At 31.8% G+C, this 18,034-nt stretch overlaps 1 protein-coding gene and 3 long non-coding RNA genes across 5 annotated transcripts in view; 3 read left to right on the top strand and 1 right to left on the bottom strand.

Annotated features, from left to right (window-relative positions):
* Positions 1 to 18,034, bottom strand: part of LOC143246942 (uncharacterized) — a 268,555-nt gene that overhangs the window by 41,340 nt on the left and 209,181 nt on the right. The window lies entirely within an intron of this gene.
* The window catches only part of LOC143246943 (uncharacterized), a 220,781-nt gene that overhangs the window by 41,991 nt on the left and 160,756 nt on the right, over positions 1 to 18,034 (top strand). The gene's annotated exons all lie outside the window — the stretch shown is intronic.
* Positions 278 to 7,850, top strand: LOC143246075 (uncharacterized). Its single transcript, XR_013025775.1, has 4 exons — positions 278 to 369; positions 6,157 to 6,208; positions 7,211 to 7,315; positions 7,791 to 7,850. It is a non-coding gene; the product is annotated as an uncharacterized LOC143246075 (long non-coding RNA).
* LOC143247884 (uncharacterized) lies at positions 8,019 to 10,905 on the top strand. Its single transcript, XR_013026737.1, has 3 exons — positions 8,019 to 8,027; positions 8,437 to 8,542; positions 10,757 to 10,905. It is a non-coding gene; the product is annotated as an uncharacterized LOC143247884 (long non-coding RNA).

The following is an 18,034-nucleotide window of genomic DNA, read 5'->3' as shown; positions in this document are numbered from 1 at the left end:
CTGGGAGACAATTCAAGAGAGAGAATTGCAGCTTTATATTAGAAACAATCTTAAAAGACCTTAGTGAACTGATATTAAGCTATGCAATTTGTCTGAGTATACGAAAGTGTATTGTCAAATTCCCCCCCCCCACCAACCTATCCTGAGTAAACCGAGAAAGTTCTCAATCTATATTAAATAATGTAGTAACTAAATAGTATATGAAGAATTTTTAGACAAACACGATGTTAAAAACCTTAGATAATAAATTTTTGGTCTGATGTGATTTCTTTATTCAGAAACAAGCACCGAGCTTCAAAAGCAAAGGTGGATGAGACTTGGCCCGTAGAGGGATTTTACAATTATGCTAGGCCGGGATCTGTACAGAATGTGAGTACTAGTTATTAATTTTATATGTTAGACTCTAACAATAATGGATGATCTCTAACTAGAATAAAACAATGATCTTAATATCGAGAGGTTGATACATCACAATATTGTTACAGTCAAATAATGTCTGATGGTCAAACACAGTTCCTATTGGAAAAGTTTCTATTGTAAGACAGTTGTGTAAAGTAATTATTCAGAATTATCTTAGTAAAGTGTACTCAACCCTCTTTATACTCTAAATTTTTGTTTATAATGTACTGAACCCTCAGTTTACTCAGATGTTTGGTTTATAGTGTACCCAACTTTTTGCAACTAATGGATTTGATGACCCCATTGGTAACTCTCAGATTAATTGTATAATCTCTGCATTTTAGTTTTATGGAAACAACTTTTTTCTGGTTATGTGTAGAAATGACCATGCTCTTAATTTCACCTGAAAAGATGATCAGAGAAATTTTAAAACGTAAATATTATTTGTCTTAATTCGAGGCTTTTTCTTATGTGGATGAGTTTGCGTTCCCAAATGCATTTGAAAACGTTATGAGAAAAGTAAATGTCATGAATAAAAACAAATGTACTTTCTTCTATAAGATTACACACACAGGTGCTGACTTTCACACACATGCAGTTGTATCTAATATTTCATTGTTCACCAACAAAATTAGGTTTATGATAAAGTTTATTTGGAATTTGTGGAAGCAATTGGTGTATCAAAATAGTTTAAAACACATCACTATACTTTGCTGACCGTTTTCCAATTTAAATCTTATAAATTGGATAGACTTTGCGTGTTAATTCACTGGGATCATATAAATTATTTTTATAAATGTGACTCGACTACTAAATTTCATATAAACATATCTGAATAATTAAGTTGCAAAGTGCGTTATTTTCAGTTGCATTATCCTCTATATATTTTCCTTGTTGCAACAGTGCACATGTTACTAAAAGTTGGAATTTCTTAATAAACCACATACATACACAAACAGAAGTTATATAAAAAGAAACAAATCTAATATGTAAGTGGTGCATATATATTGTACTATGATTAGCATTATATGAATAAGGGGACTTTTCAATTTCATATTATTTATTAATGGAGACATTATTTCATCCAGGGTAACTCTACTGTAAGAAGTAAAATCTAACACTGATAATTGTTCATTCAGTTTAACTACACTGGATACACTAATTCCAGAGTCATCATATCCTGTCACTAATTTATATAAGTTTGTTCATAAATTATTTGAAAAAAAATCTCAGAACAAACATCTTTTGTGCTTTTAATTGATGTGCAAGAGCTTTGATCTTTCTTTGTCTGTTTGTATAAAGAAAATAAAAACTATTATACATGTCATTGACAGTTTATTACTAGTTTCATTTATAGCACACACAAACGAAAAAAAATATATAAAAAATTGTATGATGCTCTCACAACTCTGTAAATAACATTTTTCCATGAGTAAAAAATAATTTTATAGTGAAAAGAATATTGATCAGGGAATATATGTATATGATGTCATGGTAACAGGAGTGGAAAAGTGAAATACAAGGAAGATAATAATCACTTTAAAAAACATTTATTAATTCCATGTGGTGCAAAAATTTAGTTAAATATAAGTTTATGTTCTTGGATTTTGCAATGATACTTTTTTGTGGGGATCATGTCATAATACCAGTACACTCATGTCACCAATGCCATTGTGATTTGGAAAGTTGAGGTGTTTGGGATCTGAGGGTTTAAGGGTGTCATTGCATACAATTCAGAGATGTTTACGTCCAGTAAAGCAAATAAATAAGTAATGCACTCTGATTTAAATTGGCCTTTTATGTGAAAGGTAGAACTGGAGAGATTCGATAAGTTAGTGATATAATCACATGCAAGACAAATAGCTCGCCAACACAGACCAGTTCTGTCAGTTTGTACAAGTGAAGGTGATTGATTCTGTCTGTAATTTGGAATGTACTGGACAGTCTTTGAAATTCCTTTTACATTTGAAAGAAACTGAAAGTGGAGTGATAAAAATGTCGAGAGATGTGTTTTCTCTTGTCAGTAAGGTAATGTTGCATTGGATAGTTCTACTACTCTGTCTAGTTGAAGGAAGGTATGTAAAGACTAAAGGATCTCTGTCACTATGTGGTTTGTCTTTAGACCAGAGACAGCTTGCAATGAAGAATGTGGCAAGTTTAGCCTTTTTATTGGTGTTGTTGGGATAATTCTGATGTGTAGAAATAACGAGTAATGTCGTTTGTAATGTCAGAGTATAGACATCTCAAATGTAGGAATTGACCCTGAAAGGTAGTGTTTGTAAAGGTAGTGTTTGTACCAAGAAAGATAGAAATAATTAAAATGTAAATAGAAAGAGCTCTCAGTGCATTTGTAATGTACGTCAGCAGCAAATGTAGATCTGGAAATGCCAGTAATGATGTCTAAAAAAGATCTGTATATTTAAGAGAAAAAAAACAAAATGAGATCATCTTTACAAACCATTCAATGACAATCTCACTCTCTGTTTAAAGAAATTCAACACAGAGAGTACTGAAGAAATTAACAAATCTTGGTAACAGCTTTTAATATGTGTTACTTGTGTTCAACAGGAAGCAATGCTTAGAAGTGGTGGCAACTGTGTGTCTCATGTTTGTTTAGGTTTTGAACCAGCTGTTTACTATGTATGAATTTTGTTGAAAATAACTAACGTTTAGTTTTGGTATCAGCTGTTTAACTCCAAGATTGTATAACATGAACCAATGTTTAACCTTGAAAGAAACTGTTTAACATATTCCTAGACATTTCAACAGGCAACTGTTAATGTTACATCACTTTTAATCTTGATGATAACACAATTTCTGACTTGTTCAACAGGAACTGATATAGAAATATATAATTTTAATCCTGTTAACAGATGGATAGGGTTATTTAGTATGCTTCAACATAGTTTAACAGGAACTAACATAAGAATGCTAAGCTGTTGTTAACAAATAGTTACAGACACTATTATTTCTTTCGATATGACATACATACAGATTTCTTTTGATCTCTCCTTTCATTAAACAACAATGATGTCAATACTATTACAAAACCATTCTTAGATACATTGTAATGTTTTTTACAATTACTGATGTTGTGAAAATTGGATGATACCTCTTCTTACTAAAGAATGAGAAAATAACTTTTTTGAAATGTTATACAGTTGGCATACTGGCAGCTGCTTGAATTATGCAATTACTTACTGCCTCCATGCAGTTGTTAACAGATGGAAGACTGAGGACTGCAGGGCCAAGTTCCAAAAGAGTGGTAAAAAAAGTCAGTCAATCTGGTCCAACTTCCACCATGGCACTTAAGTAAGAGGGCACTGACCACAGCCATTCTCTCTTAAAACAATGGGTAGTTTCACTGTACCACTTACCATTGTCATCTCTCAAGAAAAGTGAAGGGGAACAGATAGATACGTAGATCCACAGCAGTAAAAGACTGACTAGGTGCATGGAAATAGGGAAAAGAACCACTACTGAAGAGAGATAGGTTGTGATCCGAGAACATATTTTCAATGAAACAATCCCTCATGTATATATTAGTACTACTCCACAGGGGAGTGTCTGTTAAAATCCCCCAAAATGAAAAATAGAGATGGCAACTGTTCTGTAACACCATCATAGTGTGACTGATTGTCTCTCAGGAAGACAAGAGAACAAACAATGATGGTATTCTACTTACAGTTGATTGTTGGTGTGTGTGTGTGTGTGTATATTGGTCTACATGCCTTATCCACAATCTTGTGGTTACAAATGAGTTATAGAATCTGTACTGTTGAGGGTGAGAAAGTATATAGTTCATTGTACTTACATTTATTTATACATGACTAATGCTTGAACCTATTGTTCCATTTTCACACATTCTACTTTCATTCCCACCTTCCTGTGTAAAGAACATACCTGTTCCAGAAGTACCCCATTTATGGGCTTTATTCATCTCAGAGTACATCTGTTCATTCTGGATAGTTAGTAATTCTGCTGTGCTTCTTAACTGACCCTTTTACCTTTATAGAGTGAAGATAATACCACATCAGAAGTTATTTTTTGACATCAAAATATAATTTCCCATTGGTAATTCACATCCACCCTCCTCATGGCTGGTGTTCTTCACTTAGAACAGGTCAATTCTTGAAAGTGAGGAGTAAGAAGGAATAGTAGAGGGAGACAGATGTGCCACTACTGGTGGAGAACAGTCACATGATATGCACATGTTTAGAAAAAGCATAAAGTTGATAGGGTATAAAGACTGATGCACTAATTACAAAAATATTTTTCAGCAAAGCTTAGAGTGCAAAGAGTAATTGAGATAGCTTTGTGTGATAGGAGATAGATACCTATCAAAATACATTTTAAGTGTAAAAGTGTTAACGTTTGTATCTCAGCACAAGAGATTTGCATGTTTAACTGGTTGGTGAAATAAGTAAGAGCTTCAAATTTTTACACTGAGAATTAAAACTATTATATGAATTTTTGTCTTTGCAGAATATTGCTATTGAGATTCTGATAATCTTAAGTCAATCATTTGACATATTTTATTTAATGATCCTAGAAATAAAGACAAAAATAAGAAAGAAAAAAGGGCTGTTCCAAAACAACAACAACCAACTTAAAGACATTTTATGAGCCATTATGGTGAGGCTAAAATTTAAAATTTTCTTTGAAGTTGGCTTTCCATTTTCCGTATCTTGTTGAACAACGTGATCAAATTTAATAAGTCAAGGATTATAACTACTGTTATTCCAGGGGGATGGGGGGACTATACAATTTCCAACAAGATAATATACAACTGTCCTCCCATATAGTGAATACGGTGTTAAAATAGACTCTCAGTGGTGGGAAAGATTTTCAGTAACTTCTCGTAATGCCGTCTCACTCGCATGTGTGTGTTACCAAATATTAACGTGGTGAACCCCAAACCACGTGTAAAGTTACCAGCATTTAGAAACTGATTACCTTTACTGTAAAGATATTTGAACGTATTATATAAATTTTATTCTCTTTCAACATAACTCCAGTTACGACAGAAAGTGTTCGTATCCCTTGCGTCCCGAGTAGTTTTTTGCTCATAACTTAAAAAGTATCACGATAAGGCTTATAGAAAGATAATATATTACAAATATTATACCAATACACATCTACATAAATTATTTTGTGAATTAAACGACAAATAAACTGATTGAGGTATGTAAGAAAGCATATAGATAAACCCTTCACCTATTGGAAGAGGAATATTAAAGGGAATACTTTTAAATTAAGTAGCAAAACTATGCACTTATACACACCTGAAACAGTATATCGCATCATGTGAATATGATATATGGTATATATAATGTGGTGTAAATCTTGACACCTAACGAACAACAGCACTGTCAAAGTTATTTGTTAACTCTACACTGGTTACTTAACCGTCGTTTCGTTGAATGTAGCCAGCAGTAACATTTTGATTTGATGTAAATCTTGACAATAAGAGTTGCAACAAAACTAGCAATATAATTCAACAATAATAATTTCCATTATTTAAGTGTTTATTCGTTTTTATTTTAGAAAACTTAGCTTAAAGCATAATAAAATTTCTCACCTGTTCTATTCGAGAAATTACTTTTCCCCATAAAAAAGGAAAAAGATTAGATACCGTGAATTCTACACTTTTGAATTCGTGGGACATTATTTAACATGTGTAATTATTTTTGTAATAATTTCTTAATTATTTATAATTTACATGCTTGTTAATTGTTAATCGTTGTTTATTTCCAGTTGGATGCGTTGTCCCACTCAAGCACTTTATTGGAATGGAGAGCTCAGCAAAGTATGTTGGTTAAATATTTTCGTTGCATGAAGTTATTATTAAGAAAGTGAAGCACCCGCTTCAAAGACGCCCGCAGAAATTTATCACTCTAAATATCAGTATAGTGATATTGTGAATTGAATAGAAACTCACGTAAATATGCTGAATGAAGAAAGAAAGAATTGTGTTTCTAATGTTCCAGGGAGGAAATGCCCTTCTTGACCCCTCCATTGCAGACGCCAATGACATGCCTTACCTCACGCCCATTATATCATGATTTATGTTATTCACGTGTTCCAAATACGATTATACTCTACCTTTCCGGATATTAAAATTCAGATCTTTTAATTTTCTGAGTTAATGTACTCTGATTTTACATTCCGAAGTACAGAGACCTTGATTTTAGTCGCCACAGTGTACAGATTCTGAATTTAGTTTCCGGAATGTATAGGATAAGAGTTTGACGTGTGTGTATATCTAGTAATATGAACAGGTGGTTAGGGCGCTCGACTCGTAATATGAGGGTCGCGGGTTCAAATCCCCGTCATATCAAATATGCTTGTCCTTTCAGCCATAGGGGCGTTATAATGTGACGGTCAATCCCATTATTCGTTGGTAAAAGAGTAGCCCAAGACTTAGCTGTGGGTAATGATGACTAGTTGCCTTCTCTCTCGTCTTACACTGCTAAATTAGGGATGGCTAGCGCAGAAAGCCCTCGTGTAGCGTTGCGCGAAATTCAAAATCAAACAAATCTGCTTTAATAAATATAGTTTCTTGTGCTTCCTTACCCCTTGTGATTGAATTAAGAGACGAGGCACGTACATTAAATTTGTCTGTTGTAGTTCTTTCTTATTATTTCTATAAATTAATAAATAATAAAAAATCTTCATTTTGCATTCTTACGCTATTGACACTACCCTAACCGCCCCTACACTGTGCGAAATGCTGGACTAGATTATAAAAATCGCAAAACGATAAGAATTTGAAAATATAGAGCTATTAAAGACACTGTTCTTTATCTAGGAGATTACGGAACGCAATTAGAACAACTGAGGCGAAACCGTACGGAGGAAATACAAGAACTGAATTCGAAGCTGACAGCAACGCACAAAGAAGAGACCGAAACGTGTAAGTTTTCTTCCAAATTGTCACATTAAAGTCATTCTCAGTATGAGATAAACCTAATGTCTGTTACGAACATTTAGATGGATAACAGACCTAACCGTTAATTTTGAGTTTATAGCATATTTTAGGAGAGTTAGAGCTAACAAAATGAAACAAAAGATCATACAATGGATTGTCTCTATTCTGCCCACTGACTCACAATTTGTGAGCCATGGTTTAAATCTCAATCATCGAACATGCTTGTGCTTTCCACTGTGTGTTCGATATAAAGAGACAATCAATTGCACTATCTGTTGGTGAAAGAGTTATCCAAGAATTAGTTGTGGTTAGTATAGATCTATTTGCTTCTTCTGTTTTCGTTACTATAAATCTTGTAAGCTTAATATCTTACAGTAAATGGAATTACAGGTTCTTTAAGGCACTTTATTTCGGTTGAAGTAAAATGTGTGTAAACAGCAACAACTATTATTTATTTTAGTGGCCTTTAACCACCAGGAAGAATTTAGAAAATTACGAGCTGAGTATGACAAAGAGGTGAGTTTAATAACACTTTCAGAGTTACTGATTTCTCGTTACCAATCATAATGAAATTCTTAAACTTATTCGTTTTCTTAAATTTTCATCTGATACTTCACTGGTCGAGTACAACAGATGTTAATCTAAAAACATTTGTAGAACACAAGTTTGAGTATTTAGGCTTAGTTAAATGAAGTGGGCTTGATTATTTAGGCTTAAGTTAATGAAGTAGGTTTGATAGATGTAACTTCTGTATGTGCTTCGTTTTTAATTCTCGTCACACCAAACACGCTCGCCCTGTCAGCCATGGGAGCGTTATAATGTGAATGCCATTCCCATTATTCGTTGGTAAAAGAGTAGCCAAAGAGTTGGCGGTGGATGGTGAAGACTAGCTGTCTTCCCTCCAGTCTTACAGTGCTAAAGTAGAGACAAGCAGCGCAGATAACTCTCGTGTAGCTTTGTGCGAAATTAGAAAAGAAAATGTGGTTACCATAACACTTTAGTGGCGTCATCTCTTGTTTTAAAATAACAAACAACAAAATATATTATTTATGCTTAAAAACACTTGATAGCAGTTTAAATGAATTGCATTTCATATTTTCCTGAAGATTGAAGACTTGAAAAATATCCATGCACAGTCCGCTAAAGATGTCCAGAACGAAAACATTCAAAAAGTTGCATCTTTGAAAGAACTACACAATCGTGAAATTGAAGGTAACCTTTGTTGATATTCAAACATAAAAAACTTATGTGCAATTAAACTCATAAAGCATTGTTATTGTGAATTAAAGGATGAAATACTATAGATCTACATCTCATAATGTTGTTTTTCCTTTGAAATTCTACTCTCTTTATAAATAGAAAAGGAAGAATATATTAGGTTAACATATCTAAAGCACCGCTTTAAAAATAGAAATATCAGTATAGGTAGGAAACTTTTATGCGTCATTGTGTTAATTTATTGGTACATATTTATGTTCATGATGGAGACTTTTCAGATCAAAAGTTAAAAGACATAAAGAATATTTCATGTATCCAAATAACGAAACACATTTCAGATTTCTAAAGTATTTGGAAAATAAAACATTAATTAGCGAGTTCGGCAGCATAATAAAGAGTAATAAGTTCACTGAATATCACCTAGTGGTTATTAAATGAACCGAAATGGTTATTTTGGGGGGCAGATTTGCTTTCTTATTCAGTAACGCCTAATTGTTGTTGTTGACTGTTATTTTTATTTTAAAATTACTTCACAAGAATAGTAAATTTTATTTAATGTCTGTGATAAATAAGTACTTATTATTATTCATGGGATCCTATTATTTCATTCTTATTTTCGTCTCCATTTAGGGGTTTCTTTTATTCATCTGTTGCTGACATTCACAGGTTCCTGATGTGTTTATGTTGACTTTATTTTCATTCATTGGTTTTTGATGTTTATATGTGGAATCTTTATTCATTCATTGGTTTCCAATATTTCTCATATTTTGTTTGATGAATTATTAGGCCTGGCATGGCTAAGGCACTTAACTCGTTATGTGAAATTCATAGGTTCAAATCCCCCTCACACCAAACATGCTTGCCCTTCATCCATGGGGACATTATAATATCACAGTCAATCTCACTTCTCGTTGATAAAAAAGAATTGGCAGTGGGTGGTGATGAATAGCTACCTTCTCTTTACGCTGCGACATAAGGGATAATTAGCACAGAGCGCCCTCATGTATCTTTGCACATAATTCTAAACAAACCAATTATTAAATATTGTTTTCTGATATTACTCCAGTTTTAGTTTTTATTTCTTGTTTTTCTTGGTTAATTTTTATGGTGTGTGGAAAATTTTCTAATGGTTTTTCAAAGGATCATTATTTACGTTATTTGCCATTATTTATTATTATTTATATTATTTACATAACTTATTGTTATTTATTTTGGCATCTGTTTCAAAGTTTTGTATTTTTGTCTTTATTTGTACATTAATTGTACCTCATTAACACAGATATAATTACAAGTTTTTCTCAGCGGACGTCTTAGGGTTTTCACTTTCTTCTTGCTTTCTCTTCCTAATCTTTCAGTCGCAACTCACTGACATTTTTAGTTATGACTTATAATGACAAGTTGGATATTAGGATTAATTATTTGTATTGTTAATGACACTTTCGACTGTTGGTAAAATGTTGAAAGTCTATTTTAAATTTCAAAATTATGAGAAGTATTTTAGAAGGGTGAGCTACCAGTTGTTACTAACCATTCTTTCAGCTGATATCAATCATATTTGTTGTCAGTAACTATACCTTCAGTTAACATCAGTCATATGTGCTGTGAGTGGCCATTCTTTCAGTTGAAATCAGTCATATTTGTTGTCAGTAACAATTTCTTCAATTGAAATTATTCATATCTGTTGTCAGTAACCATTCTTTCAGTTAACATTGGTCATAGTTGTTGTAAACAATCATTCTTTCAGTTGACATCAGTCACACTTGTTGTCAGTAACCATTCCTTCAGTTTACATTAGTCATATTTATTGTCAGTAACTGTTCGTTAAGGTAGCACCAGTCACATCGTAACTCATTCTTTCCAGATCCACAGGATACCTGAAGTTAGGCCTGAACAATGATTAATTTCTGTTAGGTGTGTCAGCTGAAATACATACTTTTGTATGAAAGTCTTAGTAGCACTGAATTTTACATTTGTATAGGTTAGAATCTTTATTATATCACTGGAGAGGAAAAGGTTTTGTTTGTCTGTTACAGCTTGGTTAGATTTTTGAAACATTTATTAAAAATTAACTATCATCAAATGATGTTAATGCTTAGGTACGAGGTTTAAAGGCAAATGCAAAAAGACAAAAATTGATATTGAGATGGCTTTTGTCATGGCTGTGTTTGTTGAGTGGTTCCACAATATCTTTGTTTTTCTTTTTAATAGAATTAAAGAACGGCTTTGCAAAACAGATGCAACAGGCTTCAGAGAGCCACGAGAAAGCTCTAGACATCTTAAAGCAGCAGCTACAAGACCTACAGAAGCAGATGAAAAGGAATCTGCAGACAGACACCGACACCAAACTACAGGTATGATCTCTGACTGGTATCTGACTACTAGAATAGGGCCTTCAGTGGTTCAGTGATAATTTTGCAGGCTTATAACACTAAACATTGGGATTCATCACATGTGGTGGGCAGATCGCAACTAGCTCATTGTGTAGAATAGCAAATATAGGTTGAGAAATGAGATAGACACTTTAGAAAACATCTTTAAACAACTACAGTATTAAACCAATAATAATAATGATAATATACAACTTTACTTCATAAAATTAGAAAATTCATTTACAAAATTTTGTCTGGATGTTTTTTTTTTCAACTGATTACCAATTTTGTGGAAACAATACTAAAATTATTTCAACTTTCCTACTTTGAAGTAGGTTTGTCAAAAATATTTCTATGGCTTAATTTTCTGTTTTCTTTAAATAAAAGATATTCCATATTATTAACTTTTCTATTTTAAACTTGTTTTCTTAAGAAAGTCTTATAAGCAACATCGCATAAATAAAATATATAATTTTCGAAAATCAACTTGTATATTACTGGTAAGTGTGTTTTTTTTTTTTTTTTTAAGAATGATTACCATTTCATTCTCCAATATGTTGCATTTGTCATTATAAACTGAAATTGTTTATAACCAAATCCAGGACTTTAGAAATAGGTAAACTTCATCGGTATTGAGTTTTAACAACGAAGCCTGATAGATGAGACTCATTGTCGCTTAACTTGGTCAAGCAGCTACCCAGTAATGATATTATTTTTTACTTCATTATTTTAATGCCCTCTAGTGGAGTAATTTTATGAAAGAGATACAATTCTAGAAATTTTCTGATGTGACAAGCTAATGTTTGCTAAAATATTCATTTTTGTCCACACTAAATAATGGAATAATTTTAATACCTGTGTATATTAATGATTTTATACCTCTACAAAAAACACAAACAAAAAACACTCAAATAAAGTCAGTGGATTTATCTATAGAATACACTTAAATTTTTAATATTGTATTTAATGTTTAATCTGGTGTGATATGTTAATATCATTAGTGAGTTTTATTATGTTTAAAACAAAAAATAAATCACACTAAATCATGGATGATTATATTATTACTTACATATAAAGATATGAGAGAAGAAGCTACAATGTTTGTTTGTTTGTCTGTTTTTTATGAATATTTGCACAAAGCTACAAAAGGGCTAATTGCTCGTCCAAAATAAAAACACATCTGTGTGAGTAAAACTACATCATCAAACATGCCATTAGTTATACGTGTTGAAATAAAAGGAATACATTTTCTTTGCAGAGGATTCTTGATCAGAATTGGTATCTTGAACAAGAAGTCGAAAGTTTTAAAACTGTGCTTGAATTCAAGGTTGGAGACGTACATCGCCTTCGTAAAGAAAACCTGGAAATGCAGGAAGAGGTTATTTTTACTTTTTTATTGTTTTTTGTTGCAATATTTATTTAGGGTTTAAGTATCTCAAAAAAAAAAGAAATATAGACAGCTATACTACATTATTGTATTGTTTTAAGTGACACAGTTTCACATGGTCAGGATCAAATAGTGATCTAGACTTATTATAATAATATTATAAACATAGCTAAGCAAGATAGTTATTCATTACAATCAAATGGCTATGTAGATTTATTACCTATTTAAGTATAGTCAAATAAAAACAACATATTGTTAGCATCAGTGAGCCGTATAGACTTGTTACATTATTCGAGACTATATATATGTTGTTAAACACACTATCACATTGTTAGGATCAAAGAGCCATCTTTTAGAATTGTTACATTATTATAGAATATGTAAACAAATTTATTTGTATATATTTCAAATTAAAGTTTGTTTTTTATTTAAATCACTAGTTGAATGAGTTACCATCAGCAAGAAAAGAAATTCAGAAGTTAAAGGCCAGAAACGAAGATTTACAAGCGATGTTGGACGAGAAAGTTCGAATTGAGAGGTAATAGGAGTTCCAGCAACTAGACTACTGCTAAGTCCAAAGTGAACTAAATCATTTGAAGTTGTGATCAAATACGATTACCAGTTTACAGGTTAACTGTAAACGTATGACCAAACAGCAAACACCACAATCATAATTAAGGAGTGTCTTCTCATTTTCCTGATTTAATTCCAAGTTTATTTGCATTGATGTCGTTATTGCTTGTACAGTTATTGTTAAAATTAAATTAAAACAACAATTATTTGTAAGAACCTTTTGAGATTTTAATTTGATATTACGTTTTATTGCTTTCTCCTTGACACAAAAGCTGGTGCCAACTGTTGTTATTCATTTACTGTAACTCTGTAGTGAACTACATTTTCCTTGACACAAGTGAATTAACCATAACTATGTGTATTTGTTTCAATTATAATCCATTAAGAATATATCCAGTTTAGATTAAGTTACTTTTTGTATGTAATTGTTTAACATAATGAGGGGAACAGCAGTGTTAACGTCTGTGATATGATTTATTTTATCCTCATTTCATCCAACATAATGTCATAATGAGGCTTAAGATATCCCATGAGAGTGTCATTGATTTAGTCTATTATGGGTTTAACTTTTGTTTTTTTAGAACAATGAGTGTTTCTAATTAGCTAATTGTCTTAAGTAATCTATGAATTACTTTTGTTTCAATGAAATAATTCGATAATTTTAATTTACTTTTTTTCAGTATCTCTCTTAGACTATAGTTTAACCATGTTCTTCTATAATTTGACAATACTGAAAGTAAAATATAGAAATCTTAAAAGTAAAATATTTATTAAACATAAAATCACAAATTAATTCTAAAATAAAACAACAGCAACTTTTACTGTAGACAGGTTCTGAGATCAATTATTACGACAGCTCAGCAGATAGTGACATTTTAATGATTACAACAGACAGTGTAAAATTAATGATTACAACAGAGAGTGCCATTTCAATGATTACTCTCGTGACTTCTGTAAAATTACTGTTAACTATATTTATGACTTAATCACTTAAGTTGTTCATGAGTAAACATAAGATCGTAAACTTGACTTATTAGTTGTTAATAGTACAGACTCAAATTACTATATTTCATCTCATCTTGTCAAAGACTGTCTAATCTGATAAAAGAACTAATCATAATTTAATCGAGTATAACACAGTTCAAAACGTGTTTTGTAAAAGTGTGTATAGAAATAGAACACTTATTCCACCAATGACTTTGATTATAAACATGTTACTATGAACTATGTAAACATGACAGCTCATTATTAGAATCAAACAACTATCTAGACTTGTTATGTTGTTACAGAGTATGTAAACACCACATCTTTAAGGATCAAATTTTGTAATGCATGCATGTGGAGGTTATTTGTTTTTTAATAAAACTATATCTGCAGAAACATGAAACGATTTTAACACAGCCACCAATATAAAACAGGTTTTGCTCTGAAACTATACATTATACATTAAGATATGATATTTGTCCCATCACTGAAAATTCCTTAGTTTAAGCATTAGCTCAAAACTGGGAATTTTCAGCTGTCTGACATACCATAAATAGTTCTATACTAAAATAATTTGTACCTGGTTTATAATCCATCAGTTGTCAGATATTATTTCTGACAATATATGTCATGAAAATAATAATAAAATAAGATTAACTTGTACAAAGAACAAACTAGATCTGTTTTGCTTTGTTCAAGAAACTCGTTAGATAGAAACTGTGGTCTGACTAAGTTTGATTTTCATATTTCAACTTGCAGACAGTTAAGAAGTGAAAGTATACAGCTGAAGGAAGAGTTTGAGAAAGAAGTTAAGTCAAACTCTCGATTATCGATGGAAAATGAAGAACTCCAGTGGAGACTAAAGCAAGCAATGGAGGTAAATAATTTGCTGTCAATAGTGTCTGATTGTATGTGTATTGTTTTATTGTGCATTACATTGCTTTGCTGTCAACAATGTCTATTGTTTTATTATTGTAATTACAATGGGAACAATGTCTTTGTATATTTGTTTTCTATATAAATGAATGATAAGTGCTTTGTTATCAACAATGACTGATTGTATGTATTGTTTCACTGAACTGCAATGGGGACAATTGCTTTGTTGTCAACAATATCTGATTGTATGTATTGTTTCACTGAACTACAATAGGACAACTGCTGCCACAAAATGACTGATTGTGTGTCTTGTTTCACCACTGAGTGGGTAATCAGTTGTGAACAATGTCTGATTGTACATTTGTATAAGATAAGTACATAAATGAAAGAATTTTAGCCTCAAAACAAATACCCAGTACTTCGACTCGAATGTGGTGGTTCATTAATGTAGAATGCTGGGGCGTTTATTGTTTTAAGTACTAGCAGAAGTAAAACACAAATTGTGTTTGAGGGGGAGGGAACATCCACTACCTAGTTCAACCTCATATGTGTAGTATAAAAGAGAAAAGGAACAGTTGCATCTTTACATTCTTTCACTGTTTGCACAGAAAGGGTGGCTATTGAGAGAAAATTTGAATGAATATTTAGAACATTCAAAAACCTTTAAGATTCATTTATGATTTTAAGTATATAAAACATTATAAATATTTGATCTTTATGAAAACTTTGAAATCTTTATCTAGAGTCATCGGAAATCCTAGAGGAAGAGCAGCTCGTCTGATATTACCACCCATCGCGAACTCTTGGACTACTCTTTTAACAAAACATTGAGAGATTGACGGTCACATTATAACGAGTCCACGGCTGAAAGGGCGAGCATGTTTTGGTGTGACGGGAATTCGAACCTGTGACCCTCGGATTACGAGTTGAGTGCCTTAATCACCCGGTGATTCCAGGCCAGGAAGATTAGAAAGAAGGCATCAATTATACCGTATTCACCCTCCTCCGAATCATAGACTAATCGTATAATGAAATTTGACAGTCACTCTTATGACCCCTAAGGCTTTTTCCGTAGAATGTTTTATTCTACTGAGTAGTCAGTTAGGCCTACTGACTAGATATATGTGATATACTTGGTTACATAGTGTGACTGAGCATCTCTTAGGTCTCCACATGAAGTCTAAAGAACTACCAAGATAAAAATGTATATTCACAGAAACAAACAATAATACAATCACAAAATAAAAACATAAAAAACAAGGGCAACTGGGTGCGTCGAACATGCACGATTATTGTTAAACTTTGATTGAATTCTCATTAGTTACGTGTTTCCTCTACTCTGTAAATTGTACTGTCACTAAAAATGAAAACAAACAAACAAATGCCCATCTTCTTAAAAGTTAAAACATAAATGTTATTCAATGAAGATTAGTAAAACCATTATAAATCACAAATGCAGCACTATTAACTTCAGCAAAGCAATGTTAAGTAATTTATAATTAAAGCACAAGTCAACTCTTCCAAAATTCTTTAATAAAACCTTTTTAAAGGTGAACGTTACTTCCCTAGAAAATAATAATGGTTCGACCAAAGTTAAGTGAAAATCACGTTAAGTTAAATACACTACTGTGGCTGAAGGCTTAGATTAACTTACAACTTGTAAGAAACTAAACAATTATGAAAAGTCCCTAATTCTAATAAATTCTTTCTTTTATTTTACAAGGACAAACTTGACTTTATACTTGAGAACATATTGGTATTAAAAAACAAGCTCAGATCTGCTCAGTAGAAAACACATGATACTTGTTGTACTACACCACAAAATGTGGAGCATGACAAATGTTTAGTGTTTTTGATGAACCAAAGAAGTTAAACGTAGTTATAACGAAACAATTCTGACACGGAAAAACTAATTGCCAAAATAAATTTAAATCTAAATACTTCGCAAAGAAAAATACTTCAGACAGTGAATAAAGTTAGAGCTGTTGATATTTTTGTAAAAATATCACGTGTATAAATGTATACGGTAGTTTAGGTATTCGACTCGTAATCTGAGGGTCGCGGGTTCTAATCTCCGTCACACAAAACATGTTCGCCCTTTCAGAGGTGGGGGCATTATAATGTAACGATCAATCCTACTATTATTTAGTAAAAGAGTAGCCCATTGGTTATGGTAAGTATTTATTCGTCGTTTTGTTCTAAACTGAGAATGATTTGTGTAAAATAAATATTTCAAAATTAAAACCAAGAAACATCAGTTTTAAAATTCAAATTATTTGAAAATTTATAAATTTTCTCCAAGTAAAGAGAGCTATTTTTAAGTGTTAAATGTTCCCATTTGAAATTACCTGTGAAATTACAGAAGTGTATATTATTTTGTTTTGTATTTTCGATAACAAATGTTTCTTTATGCCATTTTTTGATTTCTGTGACAGAATAAATGTTTTTTATGATTGCTTATTTGTGTTGGTGAAATCAACTGTATTATATCAATTTTTTTTTTTCTGATTTCGTGTATTTTACCAAAAATAAAATTGAAAACATTATCTGTGACGTAGTCACTGTGGACCTCATTTTCATCTGTTCAAAATTCCTCAGTATTATTCACACCTAAATTAATTTAGGTTATTATATAGTCAGCTACAAAACGAGTTAAAAATCCCTTATAAATATCGTACATGCATTACAATTATACTAGGCTTAATTGTGTGTTTTGGTAAATTGTATATAGTTCTATCGATCGTAAAGAGGTTGCATTTTAAGTGTAATTTGGAAAACAATTACAAATTCATTCAGGAAGTGTGTGTATTTTCTTACAACATAGTTAAATTGGGTTATTTACTGAGCTCACAAAGAGTAATAGAACCCTTGATATTAACGTTATAAAGCCGTAGACTTATCGCTGTTCTGGCGGGGGCTTCAGGAAACGAGTCTGTATCTTAAAGAAAACTGAAACCTAAATTTTCATATTAACCTAATCACTCAGTTAAAATGTCTGCATTCGATTCGGTCAGTGAATCCTGGTCTGTTATTCTAAGTAGAATAAGAAATATCAAAAATAAAGCGCCATTTTACTAACAGACGAAATATGGTTTATTCTGTGTTGAAAATAGTAACTTCTTTTGGAGATTTGTATTTTATTTACGACCAGTGTTTTGAAATATTTCGGGTCGCTGTGTCTTTAGATTAAGCTAATCGTCTCAACAATAGCTTGATATCCCATGAAGCTTACCATATTAAACATGACATTCTAGCAGTGTATGATTAATTTTTACTGGAGAAAAAGGTGCGAAAAAA

The sequence above is a fragment of the Tachypleus tridentatus genome, chromosome 3 (genome assembly GCF_004210375.1).
Source record: "Tachypleus tridentatus isolate NWPU-2018 chromosome 3, ASM421037v1, whole genome shotgun sequence".
NCBI classification, from domain to species: Eukaryota; Metazoa; Arthropoda; class Merostomata; order Xiphosura; family Limulidae; genus Tachypleus; species Tachypleus tridentatus.
The sequence above is the reverse complement of the archived record's forward strand: the minus strand, read 5'-3'. Positions and strand labels throughout refer to the sequence as shown.